Source organism: Miscanthus floridulus, chromosome 7, assembly GCF_019320115.1.
Source record: "Miscanthus floridulus cultivar M001 chromosome 7, ASM1932011v1, whole genome shotgun sequence".
Taxonomy (NCBI): domain Eukaryota; kingdom Viridiplantae; phylum Streptophyta; class Magnoliopsida; order Poales; family Poaceae; genus Miscanthus; species Miscanthus floridulus.
Genome location: NC_089586.1, coordinates 74,054,839 through 74,075,399, shown reverse-complemented (window position 1 = coordinate 74,075,399; position 20,561 = coordinate 74,054,839).

Below are 20,561 nucleotides of genomic sequence, written 5' to 3'. Positions count from 1 at the left end.
GTGCCCTATTTCGGCAGGTATGCTCCAAATATTTGGGCCCTGAAGTAATTTGGAACTGTTGCTGCCTACTAATACTTCGATGTCTCCCACATGACTACATGTTGCAAATGTACCAGATATAGCAATTGATAAATCTGTATATACGGGAAAGAGATAGACTGCAAAAGATGCCAAATGTATTCCTAGAATTGAGAATACCCATACCATTCACCTGAAAGTTCCGTTGATGTTGTAAGAGGAGAAAAGCCAAAAAGCAAGTGATACTAGTGATGGCTGAGGTACTTGAGGCCTTGTTCGATTTGATGGGATTATAGGTGTGAGTTGCACCGTTTATTGACACCATTTGAGGCTCATTTGATCAACTATACTATACAAACTGTTGCCTATATGTTTGGTTAGGTGTCTTGGGACTTATTTGTGGCAATATGCAACTTTGAGGGTCTTTCTACGAAGTGCCCAAACCAGCCCAAAAGAGCATCCCAAGCTCCCTATTTCTGTAGGTGCTTGTTCTTCTCCTTTGGGGTTGAGAGAGAGAGAGAGTGGAGATTTGAGGAGAGAGGCTTTGACCTACCTATTCCATGCATTAGAGAGTGGAGCGGAGGGGATTTGGAGCCTCCCCCCAACCTAGTTGGTTTGTATCTTCATCTTCAAGTGGACTGCTGCTCGTCGCCGCTTGTGGTTTTTCTACAAGGGGTTTCCATGTAAATCTTGGTGTCTACACTTGTTTCAGTATTTATCTTGCCATACTTGTTGATTGGTTCCTATCTTGCTTGCTATTATGCGATTTTGTCCAAGTTCATGGTGTATGGTTGAGTTAGCATACGAGGCTACATGCGTTCTTTGATATGTTGATGATGGGAATTGATGTGTTAGTGAGATAGTCTTTGATACCTCAGGTATCTCAAGGCACTGATTAGTCAGCCGCTCGGGTAGCCCACGGTACGCCAGCTAGTATGAGCCCAAACGATCGAGGCCCAGCTAAGCCACGTGGGCCAGGCCAAACACTAAGGCCAGGGTCTGCCATGACCCCTTTCCTCTGCCTTAGCCGCACACCACGCAACAACTTGTGACCTCTCACCGTCCTGACCCCTGGGAGGAACGGGGAGAGATCGTCAGAGCAGGCACGTTGCACTGACCCCGCAAGGACCGAGGGGATAGCAATCACCTTGGCCCGGTCAGACGCCATTCCTATGCCACGCAGCGAAGACAAGACAACACCGCTGAAAGCCTTAGTTTGGTTTTAGATAATTGATGAAACCTAGGACTAATCTTTGATCTAAGTGAGTGAATTATATAAGGTGGTCCAATCCAAGTTGTGGAGCAAGTTAAAGGTCCATGGTGATAAAGGTGGACATGAAATGAAGATCATCAAGCTCTAACTTGGAAAAGAAGAAAGAGAAAAACAAAACCAAGGTGATTAAGGCAAAGGTATAAGATAGGTTTTATTTTTGGTGATCAAGACACTATAGAGAGTGCGGTCATATTTAGGGTAGATAGACGTACTATTAAGAGGGGTTCTTAACTAGACAATTCGGTCATCTAGTGCCACTAGGTGTTGGACCTCATGCATTGCATTTAGGCCTAGTGCACATCGGAGGGCAAGCAAAAATATTTATGGAAAATATTTTGAGAAATGCTAACTTGGCTCTAACATGTTTTGAGAAAACACTTTGAGAGTTAGCATCGCCTATGGGGAGTAGCTCGAGTTAACGTGGATCGAATCGTGAAAGAATTTGCAACTCGGAGAGCTAGTGGTGGTGCCCGGATGGCACTGCCACCCCCTATCCGGTTCACCGCTCTGCCTGTGGCGGTGCCCACCTGGACCTGACCGAGAGCGGTTGAGTTGGGGTGGTCATTGGACATGTCGGTGTGCACCACCCCTAGCACGGCGGTGCACCGCCATGGCACCGCCGCCGCCATGGTCACTGCTAGGGTGACGGCGGTGCACCGCCCTATTTTTCTATAGAGGCCCGATTTTGGAAACTTGGCTAGGATGGTCACCACCACCCCTAGGGTGGTGCCACCGCCATGCCATGTCCGGTGACCAACAGCTAGTTTTCTAGCCATTGGGAAGTGACCATTGGGGCATTCCCACCCCAGGGGCGTGTGCCACCACTGTGTCCGGTGCCCCCGCACAGATAGCTCCAAGGGCTATAACGGCTCTATTTGCTTATGTGGCTATAAATAGAGGGTGTGGCTAGCCTTGGCCACTCTCTTGGCACCTCTTACACTTGTGCACACCCTTTGGAAGCAGAGCAACACACTCCACTCATTTGTTCACTTGATTTTCATCATCTTTAGTGAGATTGGAGGGCCTCTAGTGCATTGCATTGAGTTGTGTCATCTTGTGGCACTAGCTGGGTGATTTGGGCTTGTTGTGAGCTTGTTACTCTTGGTGTTTTCCGACACCTAGATGGCCCTATGATTGGAGGATCATTGAGTGGAGTTGGTGATTGTCTCCGGCCTCGATCGGTTGCTTGTGCGGGTTCTTGACCTTCTCCTGACGAAGAGCCAAAAGGTACTCTATTAGATTGCACGTGTCATTGAGCTACCTCACTTGTGGGTAGGTTCTTGTGGTGTCCAATTGTGTGGATGAGGTTCGTGCAACACCTCTTAGCCGCTGAGCCACCAAGTGTTGGTCGACACAACGGGGACTAGCGTACTGGCAAGCACGTGAACCTCAGGAGAAAAATCTTTTGTCTCTTATGTGATTGGATTTCTCCTGGTGATTGGTTATCTCTACATTGTGATTGGTTCATTCCTTGACATAGTGGTATAATCACCCTACTCACTCCTTTACTTTCCCATAAACTAGTTGTAGCAAGCTTTTTAGTGTAGCTAGAATTGAGAGCTTGCTTAGTAGCTTAAGTTCATCTAGTGGAGCTCTTTAGTGTAGCCTTGTTGAGAGCTCTTAGTGAGTAGCAAGTTAGCCTTGTTGTGTGCCTAATGATCATAGCAACTAGAATTATTGGGATAGGTGGCTTGCAACCCTTGTAGAGCTAGAGCAAAATTGCATTACGCCGTTTGTTGTACTAATCAATTGCTATAGTGCCTTGTAGAGTTTTTAAATAGGCTATTTACCCTCCTCTAGCCATATTAGGACCTTTCAAGTGGTATTGGAGCCATGGTCATAGTTTGATTGAAGGCTTAACAACCTTGGTGTCAAAAGATGGCTCAAGTTGTGTTCAACCATGTGGGGGGCAAACCACCATTCTTTGATGGCACATGCTATGATTATTGGCAGAGAAAGATGAAGATGTATCTTGGTTCAATCAGTAATCAAGTGTGGGATGTGACCGAGAGTGACTATGTGATTCTTGATCCCACTAATCTCACCAACCAAGATAAGGCCAACATGCAATGCAACACTATGGCTCTCAACACCATCTACAATGCCATTGATTCCAAGGTATTTGAGCAAATCAAGGATTGTAAGAAAGCTAGTGAGGTATGGAAGAGATTGGAAGAGACCTATGAGGGCATATTGGTGGTGAAGAGTGCCAAGTTGTACATTCTCAAGGACAAGTTGATATTCTTCAAGATGAAGGATGATGAGAGCATTCCGAAGATGATCCATCAATTACAAGTGATTATCACTAATTTGAAGGCTTTGGGTGAGAAGATCAATGATGATGATGTCTCTCATTGGTTCTTGATACCTCCAAGATTTGAGATGTTGAGATTGCTTATCATGAGAGGAGGATTAAAGGAGCTTACCCCTAACTAAGTACTAGGGGATGTCATGACATAAGAGACATACTGTGTGGAAAGGGAGGGGTTAACAAGGATGAGAAGAAGGAAGATGAAGACAAGAAGAAGAAAAGTGTAGCATTAAAGGCTAGCTCATTATCCAAGAACAAGGGCAAGTCCAAGAAGAGTCTAGTGATGATGAAGATGCTAGTGACATTGATGATGAGGCCATGACTCTCCTTGTGTGCAAGATGGGTAAGTTCATGAAGAAGAAGGGCTATGGTGCAAGAAAGATAAAAGATCACAATAAGGAGTATGTGAGAAGATGCTACAAGTGCAAGAGCCTGGATCACATTATAGTGGATTGCCCCTATAATAGTGATAATGATGAGGATGAGAAGAAGAAGCATAAGAAGGAGAAGAAGGAAAAGAAGGAGAAGAAGGAGAAGAAAATGACCTTCCAAAAGAAGAAGAAAGGTGGAGGCTATATGGTGACATGGGATAGTGATGGCTCTTAGGATAGTGATGAATCTAGTGATGATGATAAGAAATCCATCAAGAAATCACTAGAAAGCATCGCCATCAACAACAAGTCCTCCATCTTTGATACTCCATCGACATGCCTCATGGAAAATCCCACCAAGGTAAAATATAATGTGAGTGATGATAAATGTGATAGTGATGATTGTAAGAGTGATGATGATAAGGAGTACACCAAGGAGGAGCTCTTGGACATGTGTGAGCAAGTACACACTTGCTTTGAGATGAAGAGAAAGGAGTGCAAAGAATTGCACAAGCAGATCAAATCTCTTGAGAAATCCTTTGATGAGCTTAATGCTTCTCATGAGAGTCTAAGGAAAGACCATGAGATGCTTGACAAAATTCACTCTAAGCTTGAAAAGGCTCACTCCTCTCTCCCCAAGCAAGTCAAGAAGGAGGAAGCTAAGAAGGAGCAAGTGATTGTGTCATATGATGTGGGACTAACATGTGATATTCTTAATGAATCATTTTATAAGCCCATTGTTGTTGCTCCCACTAACCCTTCTTGTAGCACTTCCACTTCCACTTCATCTTGAGTGATGGTTTCACTTGTGATGCCTCACTAATGGTGAAAAATGAGACCCTCAAGAAGAAGGCGAATGAGCTCACTTATGCTTTAGGCAATACCTATAGTGGAGATGCCCGCTTGCTAAAGTGCTTAGATAGCCAAAGGTTTTCTCTCAACAAAGAGGGATTAGGCTATACCCCCAAGAAAGGCAAGGCAACCTTTGTCACCCCCAAAGCTAGCTTTGTGAAGGGTAATGGTCGGTTTTACAATAGATGCAAGCAAGTTGGGCATATAGAGCAATATTGCAAGACTAACAAGAACATGCAACCTAATGTATCCTCAATTAGATTTGATTCTTGTTATATGCTTGTTATGGGTGCCAATGGTGTGAAGGATAAGTTCATTGGTACACCAATTATAGGCTCAAAGAAGAAAGCCATTTGGGTATCAAAGACCTTGGTAACTGACCTTCAAGGACCTAAGCAAGTTTGGGTCCCTAAAAAGAATTAATGTTCTTTTGTAGGTCAATTATAAAGCTAGAGGAAGACATTGGGTACTTGATGGTGGGTGCACACAACACATGATCGGTGATTCAAGAATGTTCAATTTAATCAATGCAAATGAGCAATGGGATTAATAGTATCACATTTGGTGACAATGGAAAAGGCAAGGTCAAAGGTCTTGGTAAGATTGCAATATCCAATGACTTGAGCATTTCCAATATGCTACTAGTAGAGAGCATGAACTTCAACCTATTGTTGGTAGCTCAATTGTGTGATCTTGGTTTCAAGTGCATATTTGGTGTGGATGATGTAGAAGTCATAAGTGTAGATGGCTCTAACTTAATATTCAAACCATTTAGATATGAGAATCTATACTTAGTTTATTTCAATGCTAGAGAAGCTCAATTATTAATATGCTTGCTTCACTAAGTCTAGCATGGGTTGGTTATGGCATAGAACGCTTGGTCAAGTTTGAATGAAACAATTGAACAAGTTGATTAAGTATGATCTAGTTAGAGGCTTGAAAGATGTCACATTTGAGAAGGATAAGCTTTGTAGTGCATGTCAAGCCAGAAAGCAAGTTGGTAACACACATCCTAAGAAGAGCATGATGAGTACATCTAAGGCATTTGAGTTGTTGCACATGGATTTATTTGGACCAACCATATACACTAGCATTGGTGGAAACAAATATGGATTTGTGATTGTGGATGATTTCACTAGATACACATGGGTGTTCTTTCTAGTTGACAAGAGTGATGTGTTTGCAACCTTCAAGACATTCATCAAGAGAATTCACAATGAGTTTGAAACAACCATCAAGATAGTGAGAAGTGACAATGGAAGTGAATTCAAGAACACAAGAGTTGATGATTTGTGTGATGAGTTTGGAATTAGACATCAATTCTCGGCCAAGTACACTCAATTAAATGGCCTAATTGAGAGAAAGAATAGAACTTTGATTGATATGGGAAGATCAATGTTGAGTGAGTATAATATAAGTCATTCATTTTGAGCTGAAGCAATCAACATGGCTTGCTAGTATAGCAACCGACTTTATTGTCACCTATTGAAGGAGAAGACACCATATGAGCTCTTGAATGATAGAAAGCTTAATATTGCATACTTTTGGGCTTTTGGTTGCAAATGTTACATATTAAAGAGAGGCACAAGATTGAGCAAGTTTGAGAAGAAATATGATGAAGGTTTCTGCTTGGTTACTTAGCAAGGCTTATAGAGTTTGAAATTTGCTAGTGGTACTCTTAAGGAGGTGCATGATGTGGAATTTGATGAAACCAATGGTTTCCAAGAGGAAGATGAGAATCTAGATGATGTGAGAGATACTCATTAGTCAATGCAATGAAGAACATGGATATTGGTGACATAAGGCCTAGAAAGGTGATTAATGTTGAAGATGACAAGAATCAAGTGCTCTCTAACTCAAATGTGCAAGCTAGTGGTTCTCATGATTAAAGTCAAGCTAGTGCAAGTGATGACAAAGTGCAAGATCAACAACAAGTGGCTAGTTCATTAGCTCAACCAAATGAGCAATCAAGTGCAAGCAATCAAGTTTAAGTGCTCCAACCAACTAATGTTGTAAGAGATCATCCATTGGATTCTATCATTGGTGATATCTCAAGAGGTGTGCAAACAAGATCAAGATTGGCATCATTTTGTGAACACTTCTCATTTATGTCATCCATTGAACCTAAGAAGATAGATGAAGCTTTGAAGGATATTGATTGGGTAAATGCTATGCATGAAGAGCTAAACAACTTCACAAGAAATCAAGTATGGGAGTTAGTTGAGAGACCTAAGAATCATAATATGATTGGAACAAAGTGGGTCTTTCAAAACAAGCAAGATCAAGATGGGATAGTTGTAAGGAACAAAGCAAGATTAGTGGCTCAAGGTTATACTCAAGTTGAAGGTCTTGACTTTGGAGAAACATATGCCCCAGTTGCAAGATTAGAAACAATTAGGATCTTGTTAGCCTATGCTTATGCTCATAACATCAAGCTCTATCAAATGGATGTGAAGAGTGCATTTCTCAATAGGTACATCAATGAGCTTGTCTATGTTGAGCAACCTCCTGGTTTTGAATATGAGAAGACGCCCAACCATGTCTACAAGTTGAAGAAGGCTTTGTATGGATTGAAACAAGCACCAAAAGTATGGTATGAGAGATTGAGGGATTTTCTACTCTCTAAGAGATTTAAGATGGGTAAGGTTGACACCACTCTCTTCACCAAGAAGCTAGGCAATGACTTGTTTGTGTTGCAAATCTATGTTGATGACATCATATTTGGATCAACCAATCAAGATTTTTGTTAGAAGTTTGGAAAGATGATGGCAAGTGAGTTTGAGATGTCCATGATTAGAGAGCTTAGTTACTTCCTTGTTCTTCAAATCAAGTAAATGAATAATAGAACATTTATGAGTCAAGGCAAGTACATCAAAGACATGCTCAAGAAGTTTGGAATGGATGATGCTAAAGAAATTAGTACACTAATGGGAATAAATAGAAACTTGGATAGTGATGCTAGTGGCAACATGGTGGATCAAAAGATGTATCCGTCTATGATGGGAAGCCTACTCTATGTGACCGCATCAAGGCTAGATGTGATGTTTAATGTATGCATGTGTGCTAGATTTTAAGCCTCACCAAGAGAAAGTCATTTGAAAGCAACCAATAGAATATTGAGGTACTTGAAGCATACATAAAATATTGGTTTATGGTATCCCAAGGGAGCAAGATTTGAGTTGATTGGATATTCGGACTTTGATTATGGGAGATGCAAAGTTGAGAAAAAGAGCACATCGGGCACATGTCAACTATTGGGAAGATTACTTGTGTCTTGGTCATCAAAGAAGTAAAATAGTGTAGCACTTTCAACCACCGAAGCGGAGTACATTTTGGCCGGTAGTTGTTGTGCTCAATTAGTTTGGATGAAGGCTACTTTGAATGATTTTGGAATCAAGTTCAAACAAGTGCCATTGCTATGTGACAATGAAAGTACCGTGAAGCTCACTAACAACCCAGTTCAACATGTAAGAACAAAGCATATAGATATCCGCCATCACTTCATAAGAGATCATCAACAAAAAAGGAACATTTACATTGAGAGTGTATGCACCGATGATTAACTTGCCGATATCTTCACTAAGCCACTTGATGAGAAGAGGTTTTACAAGCTAAGGAATGAATTGAACATACTTAACTTCTCAAATATGTGTTGATGACCCCCATTATATAGCATGCTCCTTCGAGCAAAGCAAGGTAAAATTGATTGACATATCATTCATCCATCGCTAAGGACTTGTTTAGTGCATCTAGTCATTCCTATCATGTCTTAGGCTCATTCATAAAAATCAAATGAATTTGATGATTGTATGATATCACTATTGCTTGTATGCTTGAAATAATCTAGTGGTAGCATATGACATGTTTGTGGGCTTGTGAACCTAGTGTTTGATCTAGAAAATGAGCTATAAGCGCTTAACTCAACATGGTTCATGATAACCCTTATTTGGAGGTATGAAGAAGCTTGCCCTTGGATCAAACCGAGTTAAATATCTTTTGCAAGTGATCTAGATTGAACCAAATAGGAAAAATGATCCTCACTTCACATGGTTTCTCCCCAACCTATCTAAAATTTAAGCTCACCTTTTGTGCTAATTGTTGATAAAGAGGGAGAGAAATTCACAAAGATAGTAAGATAGGGGGAGCAAATAAATGAAATGACATTGTAAGGGGATAAATTAAAATTTGAAGCACCTAACTAGGGAGAGCAAGCTCATAAACTTGTTTGTTGCATTTGTATATGTATTACATATGTTTGCTTGCATGGCACAAGTTCTTAAATTCCCTATTCATGCTTGTGTGGTGTATGCTAGATTATACAAAATGTTTGATGCAATGAAAACTAGCATGCATAAGATAGCTAGATATTCATTGATCTTTTGCAAGTGGTATTAGAACCTTGCTTCTAATGTTGATTTCACGAGGTATCTAGTTTGTCTTTGCTTTTTAAGTGATATCTAGCAAACCATGGTGCTAAGGATGGTGTTCAAATGACAACTCCAATTGGTATCACGCTTCAAAGGTCCATTCTTTACACCTTAGCATCATTTGGTAGCTATTACTCTCCCAAACTCTGAATCATCCTCACCAGTTCGGTTGCCCGGCTTGGTCTAGTGGTCTGCCTTACCTTTAAAATGCTTGCCTTTCTTTCTTAGGGGGTGATTCATAGGAAGAAATCGACGATGGCCAAGGTACACGAGCTTTTGATGTTTTTTCAAGAATATACCTTTAATGTCATCGAAACAGTGCGTGCATGCATTATATCCCTTGTTTGATTGTCCTGAAAGATTACTTAGAGCAGGCCAATCATTGATTGTTACGAACAACAATGCTCGTAGGTCAAAGTGCTCCTGTTTGTGCTCATCCCACATACGTACACCTAGTCTATTCCACAAAAGTAGAAGTTCTTCAACTAGTGGCCTCAAGTACACATCGATGTCGTTGCCAGGTTGCCTTGGGCCTTGGATGAGCACTGGCATCATAATAAATGCATGCTTCATGCATAACCAGGGAGGAAGGTTATAGATACATAGAGTAATAGGCCAAGTAGAGGATGCAGTTATTTATAAACTCTGGGAATTCTCTATCGATTGCTCTCCACTGGGACCCATCAGCAGGGTGTCTCAACATATTGTCTACCTTACGGTCTTCTTTGTGCCATCGCAACAACTTTGCATGGTCTTTGTTTCTGAACAGACGTTTCAAGCGTGGTATTATAGGAGCATACCGCATAATCTTGGTAGGGATTTTCTTCATGGGACGTTCGCCCTCAACATCACCAGGGTTATCTCACCTGATATTATACCGCGATGCATGACATACCGGGTATGCATCTAACTTCTCGTACTCCTCACCACGGTAGAGGATGCAGTCATTAGGACATGCATGTATCTTCTGGATTTCTAATTCCAAAGGGCAAACTACCTATTTTGCTTCGTACGTAGTGGTGGGCAATTCGTTATCCTTCGGAAGCATCTTCTTTTGGATTTTTAGTAACTCCCCAAATCCCTTATCAGATACACCATTCTTTGCCTTCCATTGCAGTAATTCTAGTGTGGTACCCAACTTTTTCTATCCCGCATCACAAGTTGGGTATAGCAATTTCTTGTGATCCTCTAGCATGCGCTCGAACTTGATCTTCTCCTTTTCACTTTCGCATTCTCTTTGTGCGTCACGAATGGCCTGACCAAGATCATCAGCGGACTCATCTTCTGCCCCTACCTCTTCTTCAGCTTCCCCCATTGCAGTATCATTGAAGGCACCATATTCAGCAATAATGTCATCATCGTCCCATTGTTCTTCTTCACCTTGTTCCATTACAACTAGGTTTCTCCATGCTTCGTTCAACAAATATAGTTTGGCATGAAACCCGACTTCAACAAGTGTGAATGAAGACACCTTGAGCTAGCATATTCCTTCAAATTCTTACATATGGCACATGGGCAGCACATGAAACCATCACGTTTGTTTGCCTTGGCCACACATAAGAAAGAATGCACACCCTCAATGAACTCTTGGGAGCGGCGATCAGCATTGTACATCCAATGCCGACTCATCTGCATTATACGACATACATACCATAGTAAAACCTAGAACATAATTAGTTAATTATACGACATGCATGCCACCACACAAGGTATTAATTTATGAAAGTCTCACTACAATGTAGACAATCCTAACTACCACTAAAAAAACTAAAGCTAAAATGCACTTCAGCAGCATAAGGATTTCGCGACCAATCCTAACTAAAACAGACAGATCATGCGTTTATTCAACATCTATGGGCTTCTTCCGTAGGATCACTGCCTCATCAGCCGCCGTAGCCGCCTGTGCAAGAGAGTTTTGCATGTGTTCAACATACTCTTCCTCCCAGTACCAGCCTAAACATCTAGTGCCATCCCACTGAAATTAAAACAAAAAATTAGAACTTTAATCACAATCATCATGAAAATAAGTATAAATTAACCATAATCATCAAATGCAACAAAATAACTCACATTGCGATCTGGACACTTGTAGAAGATATGGCCCTTGTTGGGACACTCCTTCCTCATCCGATACTCCATCACAATCTTCTCCTCACACTTGCCGCATGCAATGAGAGGGAGGTCCGGCCTCAGTCGCTTTGGAACCCGATGAGAGGCCAAGGACCCGGAAGCAGTTGCCATCTACTCTCTATACTCATTTTTAATATAATATAAATTTCTCATTTTATAAACAAATAAAATTAAAAAAACTCTAAAATTCTCTATATCTCTAAACCATGAAGTATGTTATGCACGCTAGAAATAAAAGCTGAATACTAGTTTTGAGTAACTACTTTAACCTTCCTTCATCCAAATATGCAAACTTTAAAGTGATTTTGAGCTTAAATGACTTACAAATAAAAAAATCCACCATAAAAAAACACATATATCTAGTCCACAAAATGAGATATGCTACTGATGAAACATGAGAGTATAAAGTTGGTAACCTTTAGAACCGAAGAATTGATGGAGGAATCGAAGAAATCTTGTGATTACTGGCAATGAGGAAGAAGAGAGGCCGGCGATGAAGCAAGAACACTGAGCTCGAAGTGGCTCGGGCTCTGGGAGGAAGAAGGGGTATATAGGAGGGGATCTTTAGTCCCGGTTGGAGATAGCAACCGGGACTAAAGGTCCCTTTCTAGTCCCAGACGGAGCCTCCAGCCGGGAGTAGACTTTTACTCCCGGTTGGAGGGATCAACCGGGAGTAAAAGTTAACCTTTAGTCCCGGTTGGTAGCTCCAACCGGGACTAAAGGTCCCCTGCAGCAAAAGCCTGCCGCAGTAGCCGTTGGGCAGGGACCTTTAGTCCCGGTACCATAGTCCCGGGCGCGAAAAATATCGGGACTAAAGCCAAATTTTGAAGTGGATCAACAGTCGTTTCTCTACCAGTGGACAAAAGCCAGGAAAGATAGGAATATAGAAAGAACAAAAAAAAAGCAGTATCTGAGGTCTGTAAGCATGGTAAACATAGCTAGCCTAATATGAACCTGCTGCATCCATCACTATTGCATAGATCAATGTGAAGTAACAAAAAAAAAGGCCATGCTGATTAATCTGAACCATGTGTGACTGGACGGTTTATGACCAGTTTATAGGGAAGCAGAGCACGTTTATCTATAAGTAAGTAAATAGTTGGTCAGGTGTAGAAGTGGTGTTTGCTTTATGTGTACTTGTGTAGGCGATGTTTTTTTTCGTGTCAGACATGTATCTTGAATTGTGTCAAACATATAAATTCTTTGGATATCCGGTACGTATAATTATCTGTTAGGTAGAGCGGTGTATTGTGCATAACTGTATTTCCGTCATTGCTCGTTACACTGATTTTTATGCAAAGGATAAGATGTTTTTTCATTTGTGAAACACTGTATTTTCAATCCGGGACTTCGACCATGAACCTATATAAGCATTCAGTGGATGGTTTATTAATTGCTTAGCTTCGTGAGCAATTTATATGTTCGATAATGCACTACTGGAAGCTCATGGCTGATTGGGTATGGTTCTAAACTAACTGTCTCAACTGGAAACTTCAATCCTAATAGTAAAAAGATAGGGTGCAGTGTGCTTGAGTTGTCTTCCTTTTCCCATTACAACAAAGATAGTGTGCAGTGTGCTTGATTTGTTATTCACAATAGAGCAATTTCTTTGTTCTATAGATCACAGAAAACATTATTTTAATCTATATGCAGTTAAGGTTTTTTCCTCGCTTCAATTGTTTATGCAAGACTGTCAAGCCCTTGATAATATTCAGTTAATGTATTATTAAATTTTTAATCTATATGCATATCACTCTTCAGAAATACAGGTCTATGTCAAGCTTGTGCAGGTGCGTATTGTTTTTTGCAAGCTATTTTTGTAAGTGCTGGACGAGAGGGTCTACTCTATTAGTTGTTTGTTCATTACTATTCATTGATAGACAGTATATTCCATTGCCCTTGTTGCTCTGAATTTCACAGAAAAATGGAATTCCTGTCTAGTTGTTTGCATCCCAAGGTCTATCATGAAAAATTAGCTGCTATTCATGAATCTATGAAAGAAACATGTGTTCCAGTGCAGCTTGTTCATGATTTTTGGCACATTTTCATACGACTTAGTTTATACCACTGGAGGACCTCCTAATTTCATAGTAGTGCTGCTAATTATTTGTTACCACTGGAACCTCATCAGATTGTTCAGAACTGTACTAACTGAAACCTATGGCTTACCGGAATCATACCAATGTGTAATTTTTATAACCATAGTTTATTTCATAGTAGTGCTTATTTTGCATAACTTTTTCCCTTCCAATTACTGATTCTAGTGTTATATTTTCTTGACTTTAGTTTGATGTTGTTCAAGATTTGCCACTAGTTTGTGTTAACCAACTCGTCGGAAGTTTCTTTTTTTTCTCGAACAGCGCAAGAGAACTGCGCGTCATTTCATTAAGGTAGAGAAAAAATTACAAAGGTCCAAGTGACCCAACACCCACACCCCACTCCCCAGAACTAGGTTACAGACTCGCCACACAAAAAGGAAAAGGACAACCAAACTTCTCCAAGCATTAAGCTCCAGAAGGCATCAACCTAAAAACCAGCTCCTGGAGTTTGGAGGCCCCGGCCGAGCACCAGAGCCCACCCTCCGAGCTAATAGCCCTAAGGACTTCCTAAACACTTGGCCTCTTATTATCAAAGACACAAGAATTGCGATGCTTCCAAATCTCCCAAGCCACCAAAATTATCAAGGAGTTGAGGTCTTTACGCAAATCCTTAGGGACAGCCGCCATTGTTCTCTTCCACCACCCTGAGAAACGAATCACAGTAGGCTGTGGTGCCAACTGTAGCATTCCCAACTGATGCAAAACCAGGGCCCAAACTTGCCGGGCAAAAACACAGCCCACTAGCAAATGGTTTATTGTTTCATCCTCTTGATCACATAATGGGCAAACCTCAGGGTGGGGCAGATTCCTCCTTGCAAGTCTATCGGCTGTCCATACCTGGTTGTGAAATACCAACCAGATGAAGAACTTGCAGCGCGGAGGAGCTCAAGTTTTCCAGATCCTTCTCCAAGACCCAAACTTGATGGTTCCCTCAAAGTAGGCTGCATAAGCTGATTTACTGGTGTAGGAACCATCCTGAGTTAATTTCCATCTATATTGATCTGGAATCTCCGGATGCAAAATAAAACCATCCACAATGTCCCAAATACGAAGGTACTCAAGGATGACCACAACTGTATGTGCTCCTTTAATATCCTGAAGCCAACTATTATGATGCAAGGCTTGCGCCACTGTCCTTCTCTTGGCTGTTCGATTTGGGACTGCTTGAATAGGTTAGGAGCTATTTCAGCCATGGTGTGCCCCCCAGCCATCTGTCTTTCCAGAACAATATCTCCTCCCCATTTCCTACTATGGCATCGACTGCAACATTGAAGAGAGCCTCGGCTTTATGAGGAACAGAGATAGGAAGGCCGGCCCAAGGCCTTTCAGCATATGTCTTTTGCGCCCACAGCCACCGAATCTTCAGTGCACATCCCAGAAGTTCAAGATTATGAATCCCAAGACCTCCATACTCAAGTGGTCTTTGCACCTTTTCCCAAGCTACTAGGCAATTGTCACCATTGGCCTACTGGTGACCCTTCCAAAGGAAGCCTCGCCGTTTTTTGTCAATAGCCTTAATCACACATTTTGGAAGGTCCAGGGCAGTTAAAAGGTATATTGGGACAGCAGTCAGCACAACCTTCACCATGACTAGCCACCCAGCTCTGTTCATAAGAGAAGCCTTCCATCCAGGGAGATAATCTACCACTTTATCCACTAAAGGTAACAACACCTCTTTAGTTGGTTTTCCAATTGAGAGCGGGAGGCCAAGATACATGCGGGGAAAAAACTTTATAGAACATGAGAGGATGTCTGCTGTGAGAGCTAATTCCTCATCAGTACAGTGAATAGGGGAAACTGAGCTCTTAGCTAGATTAGTTCTAAGCCTAGAAGCATGTCCAAACAGATCTAGGAGGTGCTTGATGGTGATCAGATCCAAATTATATGGTCTCAAGAAAATTACCGTGTCGTTAGCATAAAAGGAGACCCGATGCCTTGCTTGCTGAATGACCAGAGGCTGCAACAAACCCATCGAAGTAGCGTGATTGACCAAAGAATTTAGGACATCCATAACTAGAATAAACAACATTGGTGATAATGGGTCACCCTGTCTGAGCCCATGGTGATGGAAAATAGAGTCCCCAGGCTCTCCATTAACCAAGACTTGTGTCGAAGAAGTGGACAAGATCAGACAAATGAGGTCCTGCCATCGCTGACCAAACCCCACCTTGCACATGACCTCCAAGAGAAACGACCAAGACACAGAATCAAAAGCCTTGGAGATGTCCAGTTTAAGGAGGATATGCGCCTCTTTCTTCTTATGTAGGGTTTTAACCATCTGCTGGACCAGCATGAAATTGTCATGGATTTTCCTTCCTCTCACAAAAGTGCTCTGATTTGCAGAGATCAAGGAAGGCAGCATAGGGGCTAGCCGATTAGCCAAGATCTTCGTCACCAACTTGGCAAAGCTATGAATCAGGCTTATAGGTCAAAAATCCTTCACTTCCACTGCATCCACTTTCTTTGGTAGCAGGGTTATAAAGGCTGTGCTCAAGAGCCAAAATTTGAAGACATGGCCTTGCTGGATGGCCTCCAACGCCCTCATCACATCACCTTTAACAATGCTCCAGTAGGATTTATAAAACCTTCATGTGAATCCATCCGGCCCTGGGACCTTATCCAAGGGCATATCCTTTATGGTAGCCCACACTTCCTCCTCAGAGAAAGAAGCATCCAGCTTAGATAAATTATGATGTTGAATGTTCAAAATATCTAGATCAATAGTGTAATCTCTTTCTTTAGCTGTTCCAAGAATGCGCTCATAGAAATCGTCCACTGCTTTCTGTTTCTCATCTTGTGTGACAACCACCTGATTACCAACTTGCAATTTTGAGATGAAGTTCTTCTTCCTGTATCTAGCTTGTTGGTGGAAGAAAGCAGTATTGGCGTCACCTTCCTGGAGATAAAGAAATCTAGAATGTAGCCGTGCAATGGTTCGCACAAGGGAAGCCAGACCGAGACAATGAAGTTTGAGTTTCTTTCTGAGCCATTCCTCATGATCAGAGAGTGCCCTTGAATCTCTTTCAATTTCCAAACGGTGAAGTATTTCCTTGGCCAATTCTAATTGGGCTTTAATATTCCCTACTTTCCGTTGTCCCCATTTTTGCAGCCCCTTACTAAGCCGCTGCAATTTAAGGAAGATGCACTCCACAGCACAAGTAGACTGCACTACAGCCTCCCAATTCTGTTTAACAGCATCAAGAAAGCCAGGCAATTTGGTCCAGAAGCTTTCAAAATGGAATCTTTGCTTGCCAGATGTACACACCTTCAAACCAAGGATAAGTGGGCAGTGGTCTAAAACCCCGGCTGCTGTGCTTTGGAGCACAGCATCAGGAAAAATATTTTCCCAATCACCACAACAAAAAGCCCGATCCAGCCTCACCAAAGTAGGCAATCTCCTCTCATTGGACCAAATATATTTACGACCCAAGAGCGGAATCTCCTTGAGATCATTGTCATCTAGAAAACGCTTGAATCTTCCCATCATAGCTCTATCTAAATTTGCATTATTCTTGTCAGCAGCCTGATAAATCAAATTGAAATCTCCGCCTAAGAGCTAAGGACCATTGCAAAGAGCCCTGATATTCCTTAATTCTTGCAAGAACAACACTTTCTCATCATCCCCTTGTGGCCCATAGACGCCAGTGAACCACCAATTGCGACCCTCTTGCTCCGCAAATAGAACAGAAGCTGAATAAGTGTCAATTCTTGATGCAATTGCCTGGCAAGAACACCCCTTCCAAGCAATCAGAACCCCTCCTCTAGTCCCATTGGCCGGGAGCGCGATGAAATTATCATACGCAGAGCCACATACCGAAAGGAGAAGATGTTGGGACATGTTAGCGACCTTGGTTTCTTGTAAATAGATGATGTCAGCATTACTAGAAATAACATCTCTGACAAAATTCCGACGATCCCTGTTATTAAGACCTCGGACATTCCAAACTAGAATGGTAGAAGGATTCATTTGAGCAAAGAAATAAGACGACCATGACAAAGAGTCTAACCTTACAACATTGTAAGGACATCTGCAGCCTGCACCTACTCACCCTCTCCCACTTCCCAGCCAAAAATAGCAGCTAAAGCATAGACGTGGGAATCAGAGAGTAATGGCCCGAAGAGCTTACTTAAATGTCTTGAGCTTCTGGCTGAATGATCTCCCTTTCTTCAAAGCCAAGGTGCCGCATCACCCTCATCTGAGCCACTAAAAGCACTGGTCCCGGCGAGCATGGAGCGGCACCAGTGACCCGCCTGCTGCGCCGCGGTAGAGACCCTAGAGGAGTGGCCTTTTTTCGTCGCTTCTGGATTATAGGCAGAGGGATGAGTCTATCCACCGGCTTGTGCACCTTGTCGAGATTCTAGAGCCGGGACTTCGCCCCTGAACCCAGGGAAGGAGCATCCGCAACGGCCGAGGAAGCTGGGGCAGGGGACCTAACATGGCGCCGCCGCCTAGAGTAAACTTGGACCTATGCCCCCCAGCATGTAGAGGTTGAGCAGGCGGTGGAGCAGGGTCCGACGGAGCAGCCATCGACAGGCACTCCCCAACTAGCGGTGTAATAGGCCTTGCTTCAGATACTAAGAGGGGGAAATCCAGCGACGGCGGATTGAATTCCGGGATGACGGGCGTAGGGGAGCATTGAGGCGAGCATGGCGAGGCTAGAGTGGGAGCTTCATCCGTCGCCTTGCTGACCGGCGGATTCGAGCACGGCATAGTCGGCTGGCCAGAGAAGCTCCCTACTATAGCCTCACCAAGACCAATGTGATCCATAATAGAGTTACAGCCCAGGACCGGGGAATCCAGAAACACACAATGGGGGCCCAATTCCAGCCCCGTGAGTGCCACTTCCACTGGGCCAGAAACAACTGATGACCCAGAGTTCTCTTCAAGCAGCATACCAGTAGGAGAGGCCCTCGAGGAGATCAAGGGCTCCCCAAGAACATGCTCGATAGCATCGGTATCAAAAACTGTGGCATTAGTTGCCGCCACCTCATTGGATGCTGGGACGTCCTCGGGACCCCGCGACGCCCCAACGAGGCCCGAGCAGCCAATGTCCCGCTCCCGCATGGCCGACTCAGACCCCAAGGCCTCGGCCAACAGCAAAGAACACATCGTCAGAGGATGAGACGCGTGCGACTTCCCAAGAACCGATTGCATCTCCTACCCCTGGACCGATCGTCGCCGAGAACTGCCGCCATGACTAGAAAGCTCCCCACCAGCTGGTCCTGAGGGCGGTTGCGATGGGGAACGAACATGCCGCCACTGTCTAGCACAGTCACCATCATCATCATCCCCCCATCAGATGGAGGAGGATTCGGCGCCTCAGGTTGGAGAGCGACTGAATACCGTATGTTGATAGGGTAAGATAAAACCCTCTTGACCGGAGGATCCTTGATGACAGCCATTGGAGGCTCAACCACCCATAATTCCTTTGACGAGGGAAGAGCAGATAGGTCTAAACACCAGGCCAAACACTGAAAGCACGAAAGATCCACGAGCCCTAGGGTGTCAGGATGCATCTACTGAACCCAAGCGTGGGGACTCAAGAAACGATCCATCGTAGATGTTTCCCAAACATGATTTGGAATGCCACGTAGCTCAATATGAAGCAAAAACAGTAGAACTCGACCTTGGGCACTTGCTAGGCGGCTCCATCGCTTGCACTGAAGGCGAAAGTTGAAGCCGAAAGAACTGATCGGTTGCCATAGCCCAACCAGACGCTCGACCAAAGCTATGTCAGGAAGGATCAGTAAGTAACTTGAGGAGGAAGCTTGACAAAGCACCAAGGAGCTGGCAACAACATCAATTCTGTCCGCGATCACTGCAGCAACCTCCTCCACTGCAGCCAATGGTTCATTGCCAATCACAGACACCGTAACTACATTTGCTAGGTCCTCCTCAGCCCTTACCACCTGCTCGGTCCAATCAATGATGCACGGAGGAGGCTTTAAAGCTTCACAGGCCGTCTGCGATGAAGCCATGTTCGGCAAAGGATCATCGGCCTGGTCGCGGTTGGACTCCTACATAGGGCGACGCTAGAACCATGGACGTCGACGACGACGCTACTGCCCTGCCCACGTACCTTGATCTTGGGCCTACACCTCCAAAGGGCCCTGCATTGAACCAGCACCACCAGCAGTGCCCGCCGGAGAAGACCGTTGCGGGGTGGCGGCACTGGTGGCTTCATGGGCCAAAGAAATCTGTTGCCACACGGGGACACGGGCAAGAGTAGGTCGACTAGAAGCGTTCTGCATTATACCAGCGCCACCAGCAGCCCCCGCCGGAGAAGGCCGTTGCGGGGGAATAGCGTCGGTAGCCTCATTGGCCGGAGATATCCGTCGCCAAATAGAGATGCGGGCAGAAGCAGGATGAGCAGAAGCATTCCCGCCGCGTATCACCGCAGGGCACACATAGGAACGGTGGCCCTGGGATCGGCAACGAAAACAGCGAGTCCTCTAGCAACAATGAGATGCCGTATGTGAAGTCGAGAAGCAGTTGAAGCAACGACCAACTAGGTCTGCCGGGATTGAACGGTGCAGAGGATGGGCTACACGCCTAATCCACCGCCGTGCACCGCGTGACAACGCCTTCTGCCATCCCTCTGAGTTTGGACACGTAGCGCTGGTCGAGAAGATCGCACCCCACTGCCCAGGGTGATCCCACCGGAGAAGCGTTATCCTAGGAACCTAGGAGGTCGTAGGAACCATGGCTGCCACAGAAGTCGTCGAGAGAGGAGCGCCTGCCACCACCACGGCAGCCTCTCCACCGCCCGTTGCCGAAGACGCCGCACAAGAAGCCCGCGAGGAAGAGACCACGACATCACGGAAGGATGGCAGCGAGCCGCTAGGACTGGCGGAGGAGCTCGGCGAAACAGAGCAGCAACGCTCCTGCTTGGAGCGTCCGCCTAGAACTAGCTGCTCTGCCTAGGAGGGAACAGGGGAGGAAGAACCCACCGTCTTGGGATGGAGAGGAGGCGCGGGCGCCGTTTTGGTGGCCGCCAGATTCGGGATGAACTCTGGCGCGGTGCTGGTGGGAGGCGAGACGGTGGGGGTGGGAAAGGAGGGGTCGGGAGCCATACCATC